The sequence below is a fragment of the Somniosus microcephalus genome, unplaced genomic scaffold (genome assembly GCF_052327205.1).
Source record: "Somniosus microcephalus isolate GS21.2 unplaced genomic scaffold, FLI_Smic_1.0 unresolved_chr1, whole genome shotgun sequence".
Taxonomy (NCBI): domain Eukaryota; kingdom Metazoa; phylum Chordata; class Chondrichthyes; order Squaliformes; family Somniosidae; genus Somniosus; species Somniosus microcephalus.
Window position 1 is genome coordinate 132,617,072 of NW_028225179.1, and position 18,212 is coordinate 132,635,283.

Below are 18,212 nucleotides of genomic sequence, written 5' to 3' on the forward strand. Positions count from 1 at the left end.
GAATTGCTGACAAGGCCAGCATTTATTGCCCATCTCTAGCCCGGGAATCCATACAGAACGGCATCGGTACGATGGGCCGAGTGGCCTCCTTCTGTGCTGTGATTCGATGATTGGATGAACTGTTTGCTTCTGTCCCCCGCCTGTCAGACCCGAAGGGTCAGTGCCAAGACCAGGGCTGGTCACTCTGTACCTGAGCGGCTGGATATTGTCAACACTCCCCGAAAACTCTCCCCTCGCTTTTTAAAATGTTCTTTTGGGTTCATTCTTACTGAAATGTGTGTCGATCTTTAGATGAAACGGCTCAATGTTTAGCAATAACACAGATATCCTGCATTGTAGCCCAGGACAGCCGAGGGGAGCATTCTCCGTCTTCCCTTTGTGTGAATGGGATTCCGGATCAGACCACAATCGTGAATCAAAGCAGGGCCAACTGCAGTGCTCAGATTTATATAGCAATAAATAAATAGATGGATACTATTCTGAAATGGATACGGGAACGAATTATTCAAAATTTATACCAGTTGAATTAATTCAGCTCTGATGCTTTTGTCTTGTTTCTCGTACAGACTGGTTTAAAATCAGAATTTGTGTTTGATTTGTGGTAAATCTGTAAACGGGCTCCGTGACACATTTCAAAAGCAGATTCAGAGACTCCCCTGAGTTGAACAGACCCATCGCCCTGCGGCTCAGAACTAGGGAGAAATTCGCCCAAAACATTGGCTCCTACTCGGTCCCGCTCGGTTGATGCAGAGTGGATTGTTCCGCAATGTACTTGGCAGATAATTGTGGCGGATCCGGTTGTAAGGAGCTCACACCAGGATCTGCACCATTGAAGAGGGGGGGATATAGTCATTCGGGGTTTAATGGGGGCAGTCGCCAGCTGTAGGAAGCAAACACCAACATCTGCACGGGTAACGGTGGCTGCTCAGATCAACATCTGCGCGGATAAAGAGAGGGGCTTTAGGGATTGGATAGTTGGAGGCCTGTACAAGCGCTCCTGTAGAGCGCCGTGCCCGGGCACCGCCAGCTGTAGTGAGAATTGAGCACAAGAATGTGTTTCCACAGTTAGGAGGCTGCCTTCTTCCCCACACCCGATGCGCCCTCCTCCCCGGGAATTCAGCGAGACTCCGCCCAGTCCGCCCACCTCTCACTTTCAAATTGCCCGGGCCAGAAATATGACCAGAGGTGGCTCCAAACTTCAAATCCGGGCCAACATATGGAGCAACATAACGGCACATCCCTCCAAAACCTCATATTAAATCAATAAACTCTAATAAAAGGCATATCAATGGATGAATGTTATCAAACCCAGGATAATTATCACAGTTTCTGACATCTTCACGTCATCTGCAAAACATTTGGGTTCAGAGCAATTATTTCTACACCTTTAGAGCGAGTTTCCTGGCTCCAGACAACATTAAACTGATGCACGGAGTCAGTCGATTTGTTTAATGCGGCCCTTCACTGTACAGAAAGCAAATGTGCGGTTTTCCCGCAACAAAAGCTTTTTCAGGAAACCTACAAAAATCCTTGGTTGAGAAATATTGTCCAACAGCGACACCTATTGACGGGATCCGGCTGGAGTTTAAAGGAGGAATTTAATTCTCCGGTATTGCAGCGAACTTGCTCGGGAAATCGCTGAGCCGAAGGTGTTCGGGAGCTCGGGAATATCGAAACTGAAAGCGGGTTGAATCAGGAAGTGCTGAGCGTGAACATGGCTTCCAGGCAGCAGCCGGAGAGTTGGACCGAGGAGGTAAATTGTCCCATTTGTCTTGAATTCTTCACCGATCCGGTTTCACTGGAGTGTGGGCACAACTTCTGCCGCTCCTGTATCACACGGTGTTGGGAAAAGGAGAGAAACTCCTGCCCGGAATGTAGAGAGGAGTTTCCGGAAAGAAACCTCAGGACCAGTCGGGCCTTAGCCAGTCTGGCGGAGAAAGCTCGAAAATTAAACCTGGATCCGAAAGAGAAGGAAAATAAACTTCACTGTGAGGAACATCAGGAAGAACTGAAGCTGTTTTGTGAAACTGACAAGAAACTGATCTGTTACACTTGTATCGTTGCGCGGGAACACAAATCCCACAACTTCATGTCGATTAAAGAAGCTGTTGAAATCTACAAGGTAAAATGGAACAGATTTTATCACCTGGTTATTTTATCACATTTCCATAGTCCAGCCCTTTGATTCTGTGATTTTCTCTCCCAATCCCAGGATCAGCTGAAATCCTCTTCAGAATCTCTCACAGAGAACAAATCGGCGGTTCTGGAAACGGAACTGAACCAGAAACGGCGGATTTCCGAAGTTCGGGTGAGGTCTCCCCGTGCTGGTTTTCTGGATTCTCGGTTAGTTTTGTTCCCTCTATCGCGGTACATGATTACTTTTCACCTTTCATTTGGTAGGGGCAGTCCAGCAGTCTGCAAACCCGCATCACATCCGAGTTCGCTGAAATGCACCAGATTCTGACCGAGAAAGAGCAGCAGTTAATCGGAGATCTCAGGGGAGAAGAGCAGAGGATTGTGGAAACAATGGAGAAAAACCTTCGAGAAATTCAAGAGAATTTAAATTCTATTCAGGAGAAGCTGTCAAAGTTGCAGAAACAGATGGAGCAACAAGACGCGCTGACATTTCTGAAGGTGAGGATTATATTGCGGGTTAGTTGCAGAATAGGCGATGACAATGTTGAAATAAATGCAGCATTTGCTGAAAAATTCGAAACTGATTTAAACCGAGTGTTTTGTCTATTTCGGGGCGGATCTGCTGTTGTGACTGAACTAACCGGCTCCCACACTGTCTGCAGGATCCGCGATCGTGTTGCCGTGATCTTAATACTTAGGTTGTAATTATTTCTGTGTCCCCAAGAGGTGAATATTCTCCTGGTTCTCACATTACAATCCAGTTCCAGTTACACTGTGTGAGTGTGTGGGTGTGTTGGGTGCGGTGGGTGTGAGAGTCACTGTGTCGCTGAGTGAGACTGGTGTCCAGTTCCAGTTACATTGTGTGAGTGTGTGGGTGTGTCTGGTGCGGTGGGTGTGAGAGTCACTGTGTCTCTGAGTGAGACTGCTGTTCAGTTCCAGTTACATTGTGTGAGTGTGTGGGTGTGTCTGGTGCGGTGGGTGTGAGAGTCACTGTGTCTCTGAGTGAGTCTGGTGTTCAGTTCCAGTTACATTGTGTGAGTGTGTGGGTGTGTCTGGTGCGGTGGGTGTGAGAGTCACTGTGTCTCTGAGTGAGACTGGTGTTCAGTTCCAGTTACATTGTGTGAGTGTGTGGGTGTGTCTGGTGCGGTGGGTGTGAGAGTCACTGTGTCTCTGAGTGAGACTGCTGTTCAGTTCCAGTTACATTGTGTGAGTGTGTGGGTGTGTCTGGTGCGGTGGGTGTGAGAGTCACTGTGTCTCTGAGTGAGTCTGGTGTTCAGTTCCAGTTACATTGTGTGAGTGTGTGGGTGTGTCTGGTGCGGTGGGTGTGAGAGTCACTGTGTCTCTGAGTGAGACTGGTGTTCAGTTCCAGTTACACTGTGTGAGTGTGTGGGTGTGTCTGGTGCGGTGGGTGTGAGAGTCACTGTGTCTCTGAGTGAGACTGGTGTTCAGTTCCAGTTACATTGTGTGAGTGTGTGGGTGTGTCGGGTGCGGTGGGTGTGAGAGTCACTGTGTCTCTGAGTGAGACTGCTGTTCAGTTCCAGTTACATTGTGTGAGTGTGTGGGTGTGTCTGGTGCGGTGGGTGTGAGAGTCACTGTGTCTCTGAGTGAGACTGGCGTTCAGTTCCAGTTACATTGTGTGAGTGTGTGGGTGTGTCGGGTACGATGGGTGTGAGAGTCCCTGTGTCTCTGAGTGAGACTGGTGTTCAGTTCCAGAACCTGACCACACAAATCAGATTTTCCAACTGCATCCTCTTTCTATCAGACGCTTTTAATAATTTTTGGTGAAATTTCTGCTGCCTGGTTTTCAAATATATCCTCTTTCTATCTGCGCGGTCCCGGCAGAGAGAATTCGGAATTCTCAGCATCTTGTCACAATGTGGGTGTAAATTTCTGCTGTCCGGATATAGACGGTCAGTCTCCGTCAACTCAGATTTGTGTTTTATTGGTTTCAGGAGGAAACGTGTCAGGAGAGGAGGTAGGACACACTCTTTACTGAAACTCTGCACAATTTAGTAAAATAACTCAGCAAAGAGTTTAAGGTCAATTTATAATATCAACTGTTTAATATTTACAGGACTGGTGAGGACTATTATAAACCATCATTAGCAGGTGGCAAGCTGTCGATCGGAAAGTTCAACGGCCCTTTACAGTACACAGCGTGGAGAGAAATGATAGACGCCATTAACCCCGGTAAAACTCTTATATTCCTTTTCCTGATTTATCAATCCAGATGAGAGGAGCCTAAACCGGCTCCCAAACCCCAGATTAAATGATCACTGATGTCCGTGTCTAATCTGGAGGTCAGGACCTTGGCCAATATTTTAAAGTCAGCATTAAGGAGTGAGTACAGTGTCCGCTGGGAGCTTGTCCTGTTTGGAGTGAAGAGCACAGTCTGGGTCTCCACTCCTGGTGCCTGTGCTGTCCATAGGTGGGGCGAGTGTGAGGAATGCTGATGCGGGGACTCCTCATTCGGGACACTGAACTGAAGCATCACTTTGGGTTGTCCTCTTAATTAATTTTCATTAGGATGGAGCGGCCTCCTTCTCCAGGAATGTGTGTCTCCAGAGTAATGGGGAGGTTGCTGGTGATTAGTGTGACTGTCCTCTGCTCTTGGCTGAGGAGAAGGCAGCCAGCATTTGTCCCACCCACTCACTCATAAACCTGGTGTGTCCTGAGGGCGATGAGGAGGCTCTCCTGTAGAAATGCCGCTTCCACCTGGCCTGTTATGTCGATCAGTTTAGTTTTGTCTGATTGTGTGTTGGAGTCTATTGAGATTTATGGATATCATGATGTCGGTTTTTTATAAAGTTAGTTTCCCTTCTCCTCTGGGTTCTCTCTTCCCCTCTGCAGCAGTTCCCATTCTTTTGCTTCCTTTGCCCTTTTCCCTTCCCTTCTCTCTTTCCTTCCGGTGTCTGTACCTTTCCCCCTCTTCCGTTTGGAAGCCCCGCCGTAGCCTCTGGCGCCGATTCCTTTTGTGTTTCTGAAGGTCCCTGGGTCACTCTGCAGCCGCTGAGAACTGCAGGGGACCGGGGGCCGCAGAGTTCCTGGTCGGATCGCAGTGGGCAGCAGAGGTCAGAGCGACCCCAGGAGCGTAAACCCCCGGGTCAGAGCAGATTCCAATAACAGAACCTGGAGCTCTTTAAAAACACCGCAGTTCCCGGGAATCCCCGAATGGTCATTTTAAAAAGGGAAAGTGTTTGAATAAATCACAGCAACAAACTAAACCGCTCACTGTGTTATTGTAACTTTCCCCCAGCTCCAGCCTCTCTGACTCTGGATCTGAACACAGCGAATCCCTGGCTCATCGTGTCTGAGGACCGGACCAGTGTGAGAGACGGAGACAAACAGCAGGAGCTCCCTGACACCCCGGAGAGGTTTGATTCCTATCTCTGTGTCCTGGGATCGGAGGGATTCACATCAGGGAGACACTACTGGGAGGTGGAGGTGGGGAACAAGACACGGTGGGGTCTGGGAGTGGCCCGAGAGTCTGTCGACAGGAAACGTAGAATCTCACTGACACCTGAGGCCGGATACTGGATTGTGGGGCTGCTGCCCGGAAGTGGCTATGTTGCCGGCACCTCCCCCTCACAGACCCCCCTCACCCTGAGTGGGGATCCCCGGAAGATCGGGGTGTTCCTGGACTATGAGGGCGGACAGATGTCATTTTACAATGCGGACAACATGTCCCATCTCCACACCTTCACCCTCACTTTCACTGAGAGACTCTTTCCCTTCTTCTGTCCGGGACTGAGTGAGGGCGGGAAAAACTCTGCCCCGCTGACAATCTGCGGGGTGAAAGATCACTAACAGCTCCATCCCATAATTTCACACCGCCTACCTGCCTCCTGCCAGCTGCAAACTGATGGGCGTCGGTCTCAGTCACAGGTGGTGCGGATGGTCCCAATGTCACCTGAGGTCAGGGCGGCTACAACCGAGTGACAATGTCTTGTTGGTGATATTTGTTTGTTTAATCGGTGCAGTGGAACAAACTCCTGGAAACTGCTCCAGAGACACCTCTAAAGTTAAATTTAAAAACCTCAAAAACATCGAGAATCATCGGGGCCCAGAGACAGAGAGAATTTAAACATGGGCAGAAATACACCAAGGGAACCACAGACTCAAATGGGAAGAAAAGGTAAAGAGGGGCAGGAGAGAGGAACTAGGGTGAGATAGAACACCAGTGGGAAGTACATGACAAAGAGGACCATCCGAGACACGGCCAATTAAATAATACCCGAGGGAAGGAAAAAGTAAAAGGGGACACGAGATAAGAAGTAAAATCAAAAAGGAACAAAGGGTTTTAAAATCAGTTAAACTAAATAAAAATAAAGACTTGCATTTATATAGCGCCTTTCACGCCCTCAGGACATCCCAAAGCGCTTTACAGCCATTGCAGTAGTTTTGAAGTGTAGTCGCTGTTGTAATGTAGGAAAGGGGGCAATGGGAGAAATATAAGAAAGGGAAACTGCCGAGAGAAGGTTGATGAAGATACACACCATGAGATGTGTTTGTTGTGGGATGGTCACAAATGAGGGAGTCCAGATACAATAGAGGGAGGAAGAGATGTGAAAACAGTGTGTTAATCAGTAACCTTACAGTAAGACTTATGGCCTTAGAGAGCAAGGAACATGAACTTACAATGTAGAGTAATAAGGAGCTGAGAGCACAGCAGAGTGAGCTGGTAATGGAGTGAGCTGGGGACAGAGTGAGGACATGGACAATGGGAATTTGGTGGGAGTGGGAATTCGGTGTAGAGGGGGTAGGATCTGCTAAATACATTAACCGAGGGACAAAATGTTATTTTTAACTCAATATTAAAACTTTGAAGTTGCACAGCAAAGGATTACTTTGTACATTGTGGAAATGTGAGATTTTGTCTCCCAGCCCGAGATACAGGAGAGTTTTAAGTGAGGCATTAGAGAAGACCATACTGGGGGTCAGAGTAGTAGAGGATACCCCAGTACCGAGAGGAGGAGGGTGGGCCTCTGTTATGAAGGGGGCCAGAAATCATGGTCAGGTAGAAGAAAGTTAATGGGGGAATTTCAAGTGTGGTATTTCCTGAAATACTACCCGTACCACGTGCTAGTGAGGAGACGGAGGGTAAGTAGGCAGACCAACTTGGGCTTTGGTGTAAGGAATCAGTGTTTCCGTTCCTCAAACAGTGGGACACACAGAATCATCGACAGAGGAGGTCAGTCGACCCATCGTGCCTGTGCCAGCTCTTTGGTAGAGTTATCCAATTAGTCCCACTGCCCCGCTCTTTCCCCATCGCCCTTTAATGTATTTCCATTAAAGTATTTATACAATTCCCTTTTAAAAGTTACTGTTGAATCTGATTCCTCCACCCTTTCAGACAGTGCTTTCCAGAATACGATAACTTGATGCATAATATTTTCCCCCTCATGTCACCTCTGGTTCTTTAGCCAATCACCTTAAATCTGTGTCCTTTGGTTACCGACCCTTCTGCCACTGGAAACAATTTCTCCTTATTTACTCTATGAAAACCGTTCATGATTTTGAACACCTCTATCAAATCTCCTCTTAACCTTCTCTGCTCGAAGGAGAACAACACCAGCTTCTCCAGTCTCTCCACAAAACTGAAGTCCTTCATCCCTGGTACCATTCTAGTAAATCTCTTCTGCACCCTCTGTAAGGTCTTGACATCCTTCCTAAAGTGTGGTGCCCAGAATTGAACACAGTGCTCCAGCTGAGGCCTAACCAGTGTTTTGTAAAGGTTTAGCACAACCTCCTTGCTTCTGTACACAATGCCTGTATTAATAAAACCAAGGATCACGTATGCTTTTACAACAGCCTTCTCAACTTGTCCTGCCACTTTCAAGGATTTATTTACACACACCCCCAGGTCGTTGTGTTGCTGCAGCCCCTTTATAATTGTAGCATTTAGTTTGCATTGCCTCTCCTTATTCTTCCCACCAAAATCTATCATTTCACTCTTCTCTGAGTTAATCTTCATCTGTCCTTGTTCACCAGTCTGTCTATGTCCTCCTGAAGTCTGTTTCTATCCTTCTCATTGTTTTCCACAATTCCAAGTTTTGTGCCATCTGGAAACATTGAAATTATACCCTGTATACCCACGTCTAGGTCATTAATATAGAAGAACCTTACAATTGCCATAAGCCTTCTTTTTCTATTTCACTTTAAGCTCTAGCTTTGGATGCCCTTCCTTTTCCCCTTATGGCAATGTGCCTACTCTGTACCTGAACCATCTCCTCTTTGAAGGCCTCCCATTGGTCAATTACTGTTTTGCCTACCAATGTTTGATTCCAATCCACCTGGGCCAGATCCCTTTTAAACTCACTAAATTTGGCCCTCCTCCAGTTAAGTATTTTTAGGCTTGATTGTTTCTTGTTCTTTTCCATAACTATTCTCAACTTGTTCATATTATGATCAATATTCCCCAAATGCCGCCCCCACCCACCACCCCCCCTCCCCACCACACTGAAGCATGCTTCACTTGCCCCACTTCATTCCCCAGAACTAGATCCAGCACTGCTTCCTTCCTCGTTCGGCCAGAAATACATTGACCAAGAAAGTTCTCTTGTACACATTTCAGGAAATCCTCCCCCTCTTTGCCCTTTACACTGTTACTATCCCAGTCTATATTAGGGAAATTGAATTCCCCTATTATCATTACTCTATATTTCTTGCATCCATCTGTAATTTGCCTGAAAATATGCTCCTCTATCTCCTTTCCACTACTTTGTGGCCTATCATATACAACCATTAGCCAGTAATATTAAGTTCCCACTCCTTCCCTTCTTTCACCCAGGTCTCTGTTATTGCCACAATTTCATAGTCCCATGATAGAAATGCTTAAAATGATGAAAGGCTGGGACAATGTCGGTAGAAGCAGACTGTTTGCAGTGGTTGAGGGCTCAAGAACAAGAGGCGATAGATCAAAGATTAATGTAATAGATTTAGACCAGGGAGCAGGAGAAACCTCTTTACACAGAGAGTCATGAGGCTGTGGAATTCACTTGCAGTGTTAGTGACTGAGGCAGAAACTATGTCAACATTCAAGCATAGACTGGAGAGAAGAAGAAAAAGGGGTTGAAGGGATATGGGAACAGGACGGTTAAATGTGAATAGAATTACTGGTTTTGGTGGAGGGTAAATGCTGATATGGACTGGTTCTGTCAACTGGTCTGTGTCCATGTTGTAACTTTTATGTTTTTCTTTGTATACTCACTCAGACTCTGTACACTTGGGATTATGTTGTACTTAAGGTTTGAACCAATGCAACTCATCACTGTACGCAACACTTTTCATTTAACTGCACTTCCATTTACTATCTCCCAATGATTTGTCCTTATTCTTGGGTGGGGAAATAAATAGAGCAAAACTGGTATTTGGCATCCACGGGTTAAGTATGTAATATGCACGTTAGAGAGCTGAATAAATCAATCAGGGACCAGATATCTCCAGATATATTCAGGGAGGGATGGGGAGCGCGTTCTGTCGGTGTCCAGGGAAGGGGGAGACAGGTTGGGGTTTGGGTTGGGGGAATCCTTGGTTAGACCACAGTACTGGCGGAGGTAGGCTGTGCCCTCCCTCTTCACCTGTTCTGTCTCTTTACTGGTCCGCTGTACTTTACCAGAAACTTGTGTTTTAGTTTAATTCAAACTTTCTCTCCGGATGTTTTATGTTTCCCATCTCTGCCATTTTCTCCCTTTTGCCTTAGGGCTCTCGCTGCTTTAGATTTCCTATGACCTTTGTTCATTTTGTGGCCTGCAGTTACTCATTGGTTGCGCTGGTCTTTTCAGCACAATTCGTCCGAATCGGTGTAACCCGTGCAAAAGATCACGGAATTTTAAGCACAAATTACATTCAGCACAAATCAGTCTTCCACGATCTTTTGCACTGGTTTAAAAAACATTGCGCTAGAAGCAGGCCCCACCCACAAGAATGGCCAGGCCCCCAGGATGAATTAATCACCAGTGGGAGTTTCCACTAATTGTGCTCGTTTGCAGGCCTTCGAGGAGGCTCCAAAAATTAATCTGCTTGTTTTGGGTGCAAGGACACCAATAGGCACATCTGAAAAAATGTCCACCGTATATTTTTTCTCAATTTACGAATAAACTGACTACTGTACCCCAATATAAATCACACATTAGCTGCATATTTTTACAGTTATTTTCTGTAAATTAAAATCGGGTTATTCACAGTCATATCCCCTGTAACTGGAGCAAACAGCATTGCTGGTAACAACAATGCGTTCTCAAGTGCCTCAATGGGTGCATTTCAAAAGTGAATTTATTTGAACAGGAATTTTAAATCTTGCACTCCTATCACTGGAAAAGAGTTAATCTGGTCTCTTATGGATATAGGAAAATTATATATTATATGCATATATACATGATAGCATTTACACAAATATAGATAGCTATCCGAACACCATAGGAGACAAAGCAGTCCGCTTGATCAGCAGCCAATCCACCACGTTCAAAATCCCCTCCCTCCCCCACCTTCAAAATCCTCTCCCTCCCCCACCTTCAAAATCCCCTCCCTCCCCCACCTTCAACATCCCCTCCCTCCCCCACCGTCAACATCCCTTCCCTCCCCCACCTTCAACATCCCCTCCATTCCTCACCTTCAACATCCTCTCCCTCCCCCACCTTCAACATCCCCTCCCTCCCCCACCTTCAAAATCCCCTCCCTCCCCCAACTTCAACATCCCCTCCCTCCCCCACCGTCAACATCCCTTCCCTCCCCCACCTTCAACATCTCCTCCATTCCTCACCTTCAACATCCTCTCCCTCCCCCACTTTAAAAATCCCCTCCCTCCCCACCTTCAAAATCCCCTCCCTCCCCCACCTTCAACATCCCCTCCCTCCCCCACCTTCAACATCCCCTCCCTCCCCACCTTCAACATCCCCTGCCTCCCCCACCTTCAACATCCCCTGCCTCCCCCACCTTCAACATCCCTTGCCTCCCCCACCTTCAACATCCCCTGCCTCCCCCACCTTCAACATCCCCTGCCTCCCCCACCTTCAACATCCCCTCCCTCCCCCACCTTCAGCATCCCCTTCCTCCCCCACCTTCAACATCCCCTCCCTCCCCCACCTTCAACATCTCCTCCCTCTCCCACCTTCAACATCCTCTCCCTCCCCCACCTTCAACATCCCCTCCCACCACCACCTTCAGCATCCCCTTCCTCCCCCACCTTCAACATCCCCTCCCTCCCCCACCTTCAACATCTCCTCCCTCTCCCACCTTCAACATCCTCTCCCTCCCCCACCTTCAACATCCCCTCCCACCACCACCTTAAATGTCCACTCGCTCCCCACAGGCTGGTCGCAGCAACTCGCCAAGTCTTCTTCTGCAGAACCTCCCTGACCCCCAGCCTCCACCACCTTGATGGACAAGAGCAGCAGGTGCCTGCGAGCGCCACCACCTCCAAGTTCACCTCCAAGTCACGCAGCATCCCGACTTGGACATATATCAATGTTCCTTCTAACGAAAGAAAACATAAAATTGTTTTCCAATAAAAATGGACACACATTGAGGACCAACGTGCAGACATAATCCTTCTGGATAACACCGAGTGGAAATCCGGTAAAATTGAGTTCGATTTCTACAGGCAGAGGAGGAGATAATGTCCATCAGAAAAAAACATTCAAATTAATCATATAGGGCAGACATTGTCCTTTCCCCCTCTGGGACTGGGTGGTGCAGTGGGTCAGACACTGTCCTTTCCCCCTCTGGGACTGGGTGGTGCAGTGGGTCAGACGCTGTCCTTTCACCCTCTGGGACTGGGTGGTGCAGTGGGTCAGATACTGTCCTTTCCCCCTCTGGGACTGGGTGGTGCAGTGGGTCAGATACTGTCCTTTCCCCCTCTGGGACTGGGCGGTGCGGTGGGTCAGACACTGTCCTTTCCCCCTCTGGGACTGGGTGGTGCAGTGGGTCAGACACTGTCCTTTCACCCTCTGGGACTGGGTGGTGCAGTGGGTCAGACACTGTCCTTTCCCCCTCTGGGACTGGGTGGTGCAGTGGGTCAGACACTGTCCTTTCCCCCTCTGGGACTGGGTGGTGCAGTGGGTCAGACACTGTCCTTTCCCCCTCTGGGACTGGGTAGTGCGGTGGGTCAGGCACTGTCCTTTCACCCTCTGGGACTGGGTAGTGCGGTGGGTCAGGCACTGTCCTTTCACCCTCTGGGACTGGGTAGTGCGGTGGGTCAGACACTGTCCTTTCCCCCTCTGGGACTGGATGGTGCAGTGGGTCAGACACTTTCCTTTCTCCCTCTGAGACTGGGTGGTACAATGGGTCAGACACTGCCATTTCTCCCTCTGGGCCTGGGTGGTGCAGTGTGTCAGTTTCCCCCCTTACCGCCCTCTGCAACTCTCCCCTCACTGCGCTCTGCAATTCCCCTGTCACCGCCCTCTGCAGCCACCCCCACTGCCCTCTGCACATTCTCGATACAGAAATTGTCAAAGTGTTAACTGAATCTCAAATCCTATTTATGCACTGATATCAGGACAAATATCCCCCTCCCAGCGGCTGCACTATCTCATTGAACGTCTCTCAATATCAGCGAGTTTAAGACAAGCCACAGATTAATCGAAGGAATTCAGGGACATTTCCTTGTTCTCGCTGGATGACTCAGTTGTGAAACGAGTACTGGGCACATGCCGATTATTTTGCTCGTGCCCCAGGCTGTTGAGTCCAGACACATCCAGCTGAAGGATTTAACCCTTTTGTTGCCTCAGTGCCACCCCGCAGGATTACTGTATTGGGAAATGTTCTGAAGGCCGACTATTTTGCCGGTGGCCCAGGTTCTCAATCCCAACCCGCCCAAGTGAAAGATTTAACCTTTACTGTGGGCTCAGGGCCACCCCGCAAGGTGCGTCCGCCCACTGGGCCAAATTGTCCGCTTTGTTTTTTGCGCTGTTACTGAGATTTATCTTGTCAACGTGTGTATCGGTTTCTATTCTTGGAATTCACGAATTAATCAGGAATACAAGTTTCAGTTTTATTTTCCTGCACCCGCTGCCCTTTGTAAGAATACACCATTCACGGTAAACTTGACTGAAGTGACCAAATTTAATGTACGACAGGCTTTGAGGGCCTGGCTTAACATTTGTAAAATAAATGATGTGCTTGCAAGCTGTTGTTTTTCTCCAAATGATAAGACTTGAAAATTCTGTGAGAACAAGGAGTCAACCCTCAGGTGTAAAAACAAGGACTTCTTCAGGCCTTGGTTCACCAAGCGTCAAAACAGATAGGAAAGTGAGAGAGAGACAACAAGGCTAGTCACACAGTGAGGGACATGAATGCTGTGGGCCAGTTGCCAAGTTTTGGGGTATAAAAGAGGCTGTAAATTGACCACTCGCTGCTGCAGTCGAGGGCAGCTTGGTCAGTTGCCAGTCAAATTCATCCGTCTGGTCACCGCCGAGCCGACCTCTCACTGGTGTTAGTACGTCTGTGATTGCTTATGATCACTTGAGCTTAAAGTAAATGGTTATATTCGTGTGTGCTTACTTGTAATAAGTCAATGACTTGAGTACGAGTTGTTTTACTGTATGATCCGTGCCTGCTTACTTGTAATAAGTAAATGACTTGAGTACGAGATGTTTTACTGTATGATCCGTGCGCGCTTACTTGTAATAAGTAAAGGATAGAGTACGGGTTGTCATGTAATATTTTGTGTGCTTTCTTGTAACCTCTTGTTGATTTTAAATAAAGAATAGTTGACCCTGAAACCTTTTTCTCGAGTTGTCTGTTCCTCAGGTCTGAACTTGAAAACTGTCAGATAGAAGTTCAAAACAATCTGAATGTCTTACACCTTGTCCTTCTAGGCAGTAGAGGGTTTGGCAGGTGCTGTCAAAGAAGCCTTGGTGAGTTGCTGCAGTGCATCTTGTAGATGGTATACACTGCAGGCACGGTGCGCCAGTGGTGGAGGGAGTGAATGGTTAAGGTGGTGGATGGAGTGCCAATCAAACGGGCTGCTTTGTCCTGGATGGTGTTGCGTTCCTTGTGTCTTGTATGAGCTGCATCCATCCAGGCAAGTGGGGAGGATTCCATCACACTTCTGACTTTTGCCTTATAAATGGTGGAAAGGCTTTGGGGAGTCAGGAGGTGAGTCACTTGCAGCAGAATACCCAGCCTCTGACCTGGTCCAGTTAAGTTTCTGGTGAATGGTGACCCACAGGATGTTGATGGTGGGGAATTTGACAATGATAATGCTGTTGAATGTCAAGGGGAGGTGGTTAGACTCTCTTGTTGGAGGTGGTCATTGTCTGGAACTTGTGTGGCGTGAATGTTACTTGCCACTTATCAGTCCAAGCCTGAATACTGAATGCTGCATGCGGGCATCGACTGCTTCATTATCTGAGGATTTGCGAATGGTTCTGAACAAGTTGAAATCATCAGTAAACATCCCCACTTCTGACCTTATGATGGGGGAAGGTCATTGAAGATGGTTGGGCCTAGGACACTGCCCTGAGGAACTACTACAGAGGTCCTGGGGCTGAGATAATTGGTCTCCAACAACCACGACCATCTTCCTTCCTGCTAGGTGTGACTCCAACCAGTGGAGAGTTGTCCCCCAATTCCCATTGACTTCAATTTTACTAGGGCTCCTTGATGCCACACTCGGTCATATACTGCCTTGATGTCAAGGGTAGTTGCTCTCACCTCACCTCTGGAATTTCGCTCTTTTTTGCATGTTTGGACCAAGGCTGTAATGAGGTCTGGAGCTGAGTGGTCCTGCCAAAACCAAAACTGAGCACTGGCGAGCAGGTTATTTGTGAGTAAGTGTTGCTTAATAGCACTATTGACAACACCGTCCATCAATTTCCTGATGTTTGAGAGTATGCTGATGGGGTGGTAATTGGTCCGATTGGACATGCCTGGGCAATTTTCCACTTTGTCAGGTAGATGCCCGTGTTGTAGCTGTACTGGAACAGGTTGGCCAAAGGCGCGGTTAGTTTGGGAGTGCAAGTCTTCAGCAATACAGTCGGGATGTTGTCAGGGCCTGTAGCCTTTACTGTATCGAGTGCGTTCAGCCATTTCTTGATATCATGTGGAGTGAATTGAATTGGCTAAAGACTGGCTTCTGTGATGGTGGGGGCCTTAGGAGGAGGCCGAGATGGATCATCCACTCAACACTTCAGGCTGAAGATGGTGGTAAACACTTCAGCCTTGTCTTTAGCACTCACATGCTATGCTCCGCCATCATTGAGGATGGGGATGTTCACAGAGCCTCCTCTTCCCGTTAGTTGTTTAAAGGTCCACCACGATTCACGACTGGATGTGGCAGGACTGCAGCTTTGCTCGAATCTGTTAGTTGTGGGATCGCTTTGCTCTGTCTACAGCATGCTGCTTCTGCTATTTAGCACGTATGTAGTCCTGTGTTGTACCTTCCCCAGGTTGGCACCTCATTGTTAGGTATGCCTGGTGCTGGTCCTGGCATGTCATCTACACTTCTCACTGAAGCAGGATTGGTCCCCTGTCTTGATGGTAATGGTAGAGTGAGGGATATGCCAGGCCATGAGGTTACAGATTGTGATTGTATACAATTCTGCTGCTGGTGATGGCCCACAGCCCCTCATGGATGCCCAGTTTTCAGCTGCTAGATCTGTTCCGAATCAATCCCATTTAGCACGGTGGTAGTGTCACATCACGATGGAGGGTGTCCTCAGTGTGAAGTCAGGACTTTGCTTCCACAAGGACTGTGCGGTGGTCACTCCTACCACTGCTGTCCTGGACAGATGCATCTGCGACAGGTAGATTGGCAAGGACGAGGTCAAGTCGGTTTTCCCTCATGTTGGTTCTCAGACCACCTGCCATAGGCCAGTCTGGCAGCTATGTCCTTCAGGACTCAGCCAGCTCAGTTAGTAGTGGTGCTACTGAGCCACTCTTGTTGATGAACATTGAAGTCCCCACCCGAGAGTACATTCTGTGCCCTTGATACCCTCAGTGCTTCTTTCAAGTGGTGTTCAACATGGAGGAGAACTGATTCATCAGCTGAGGGAGGGTGGTAATCAGCAGGAGGTTTTCTTGACCTGAAGCCATGAGACTTCGTGGGAACCGGAGTCAATGTTGAGGACTCCCAGGACCATTCCCTCCCGACTGTATACCACTGTGCCACCACCTCTGGTGGATCTGTCCTGCTGGTGGGACAGGATATACTCAGAAATGGTGATGGAGTAGTCTGGGACGTTGACTGAAAGGCAATGTTCCCTCTATTTCTTTTTTGGTTGCTTGGCCCCTTTAATGGGCTGCGTGGCCCATTCAACTTTCCACGCATGTGCGGTTTTTCCCACAGTAAAGCTGGCAAGTGGCCTGCACGGGACCTCCAGATTAACGGGAACATTGCTGTAAGCTATGATTCTGTGAGTATGACTGTGTCAGACTGTTGCTCGGTTAGTCTCGTCTGCAGGACAGCTTCCCAGCTGTTAGAAAGGAGGACTTTGGGGGGAGGTGGGTGTCGACTGGGCCATTTCAGAGGGCAGTTAAGAATCAACCACATTGCTGTGGGTCTGGAGTCACATATAGGCCAGGCTGGGTAAGGACGGCAGATTTTCTTCCCTAAAGGACATTAGTGAATCAGATGGGCATTTACATAGACACATCGAAAAAAATAGAACAATAAGAGCAGGAGTCGGCCATTTCGCCCTTCGAGGCTGCGCCGCCATTCAATATGATCATGGCTGATCCTCTATCTCAATACCATATTCCCGCTCTCTCCCCATACCCCTAGATGCCTTTTGTGTCTAGAAATCCATCTATCTCCTTCTTCAATATATTCAATGACTTGGCCTCCACAGCCTTCTCTGGTAGAGAATTCCACAGGTTCACCACCCTCTGAGTGAAGAAATTTCTCCTCATCTCAGTCTTAATGTCCTACCCCATATCCTGAGCCTGTGTCCCCTCGTTCTAGACCACCCAACCAGGGGAAACATCCTCCCTGCATCCAATCTGTCTAGCCCTGTCAAAATTTTATGTTTCATTGAGATCCCCTCTCATTCTTCTAAACTCTAGTGAATACAGGCCTAGTCGACCCAATCTCTCCTCCTAGGAAAATCCCCCCATCCCAGGAATCCGTCTGGTAAACCTTCGCTGCACTCCCTCTATGGCAAGTGTATCCTTTCTTAGTTAAGGAGACCAGAACTGCACACAGTACTCCAGGTGTGGTCTCACCAAGGCCTGGTACAACTGTAGTAAGACATCCTTGCTCCTGTACTCAAATCCTCTTGCAATGAAGGCCAACATACCATTTGCCTTCCTAACTGCTTGCTGCACCTGCATGTTTGCTTTCAGTGACTGGTGTACAAGGATACCCAGGTCCTTTGTAAATCAGCATTTCCCAATCTAGCACCATTTAAATAATACTCTACCTTTCTGTTTTTCCTACCGAACTGGATAACTTCATACTTATCCACGTTATACTGCATCTGCCATGTATTTGCCCACTCACTCAACTTGTCTAAATCGCCTTGAAGCCTCTTTGCATCCTCCTCACAACTCATAATCCCACGTAGTTTCGTGTCATCAGCAAACTTGGAAATATTACATTTTGTTCCCTCATCCAAATCATTTATAAAAATTGTGAATAGCTCGGGCCCAAGCACTGATCCTTGCGGTACCCCACTAGTCACCGCCTGCCACCCCGAAAAAGACCCATTTATTCCTACTCTCTGTTTCCTGTCTGTTAACCAATTTTCAATTCATGCCAATATATTACCATCAATCCCATGTGCTTTAATTTTGCATGCTAACCTCTTATGTGGGACTTTATCAAAGGCCTTCTGAAAATCCAAATACACCACATCCACTGGTTCTCCCTTATCTATTCTACCAGTTACACCCTCAAAAAGCTCCAGTAGGTTTGTCAAACACGATTTCCCTTTCATAAATCCATGTTGACTTTGTCTATTGCCGTTTAATATTTTCTAAGTGTCCTGTCATCACATCCTTTATAATAGACTCTAGCATTTTCCCTACTATTGATGTTAAGCTATCCGGTCTGTAGTTCCCTGTTTTCTCTCTCCCTCCTTTTTTAAATAGTGGGGTTACATTTGCCAATCTGCAGGAACTGTTCCATAATCTATAGA

At 47.7% G+C, this 18,212-nt stretch overlaps 1 pseudogene across 1 annotated transcript; it reads left to right on the forward strand.

Annotated features, from left to right (window-relative positions):
• The first annotated feature begins 1,639 nt into the window (after window positions 1-1,639).
• Window positions 1,640-13,856, forward strand: LOC147095866 (zinc-binding protein A33-like; annotated as a pseudogene). The gene is made up of 6 exons (XR_015074833.1): window positions 1,640-2,122; window positions 2,213-2,308; window positions 2,401-2,634; window positions 4,089-4,111; window positions 4,211-4,326; window positions 5,393-13,856. The product of XR_015074833.1 is annotated as a zinc-binding protein A33-like (transcript).
• Window positions 13,857-18,212: the final 4,356 nt, after the last annotated feature.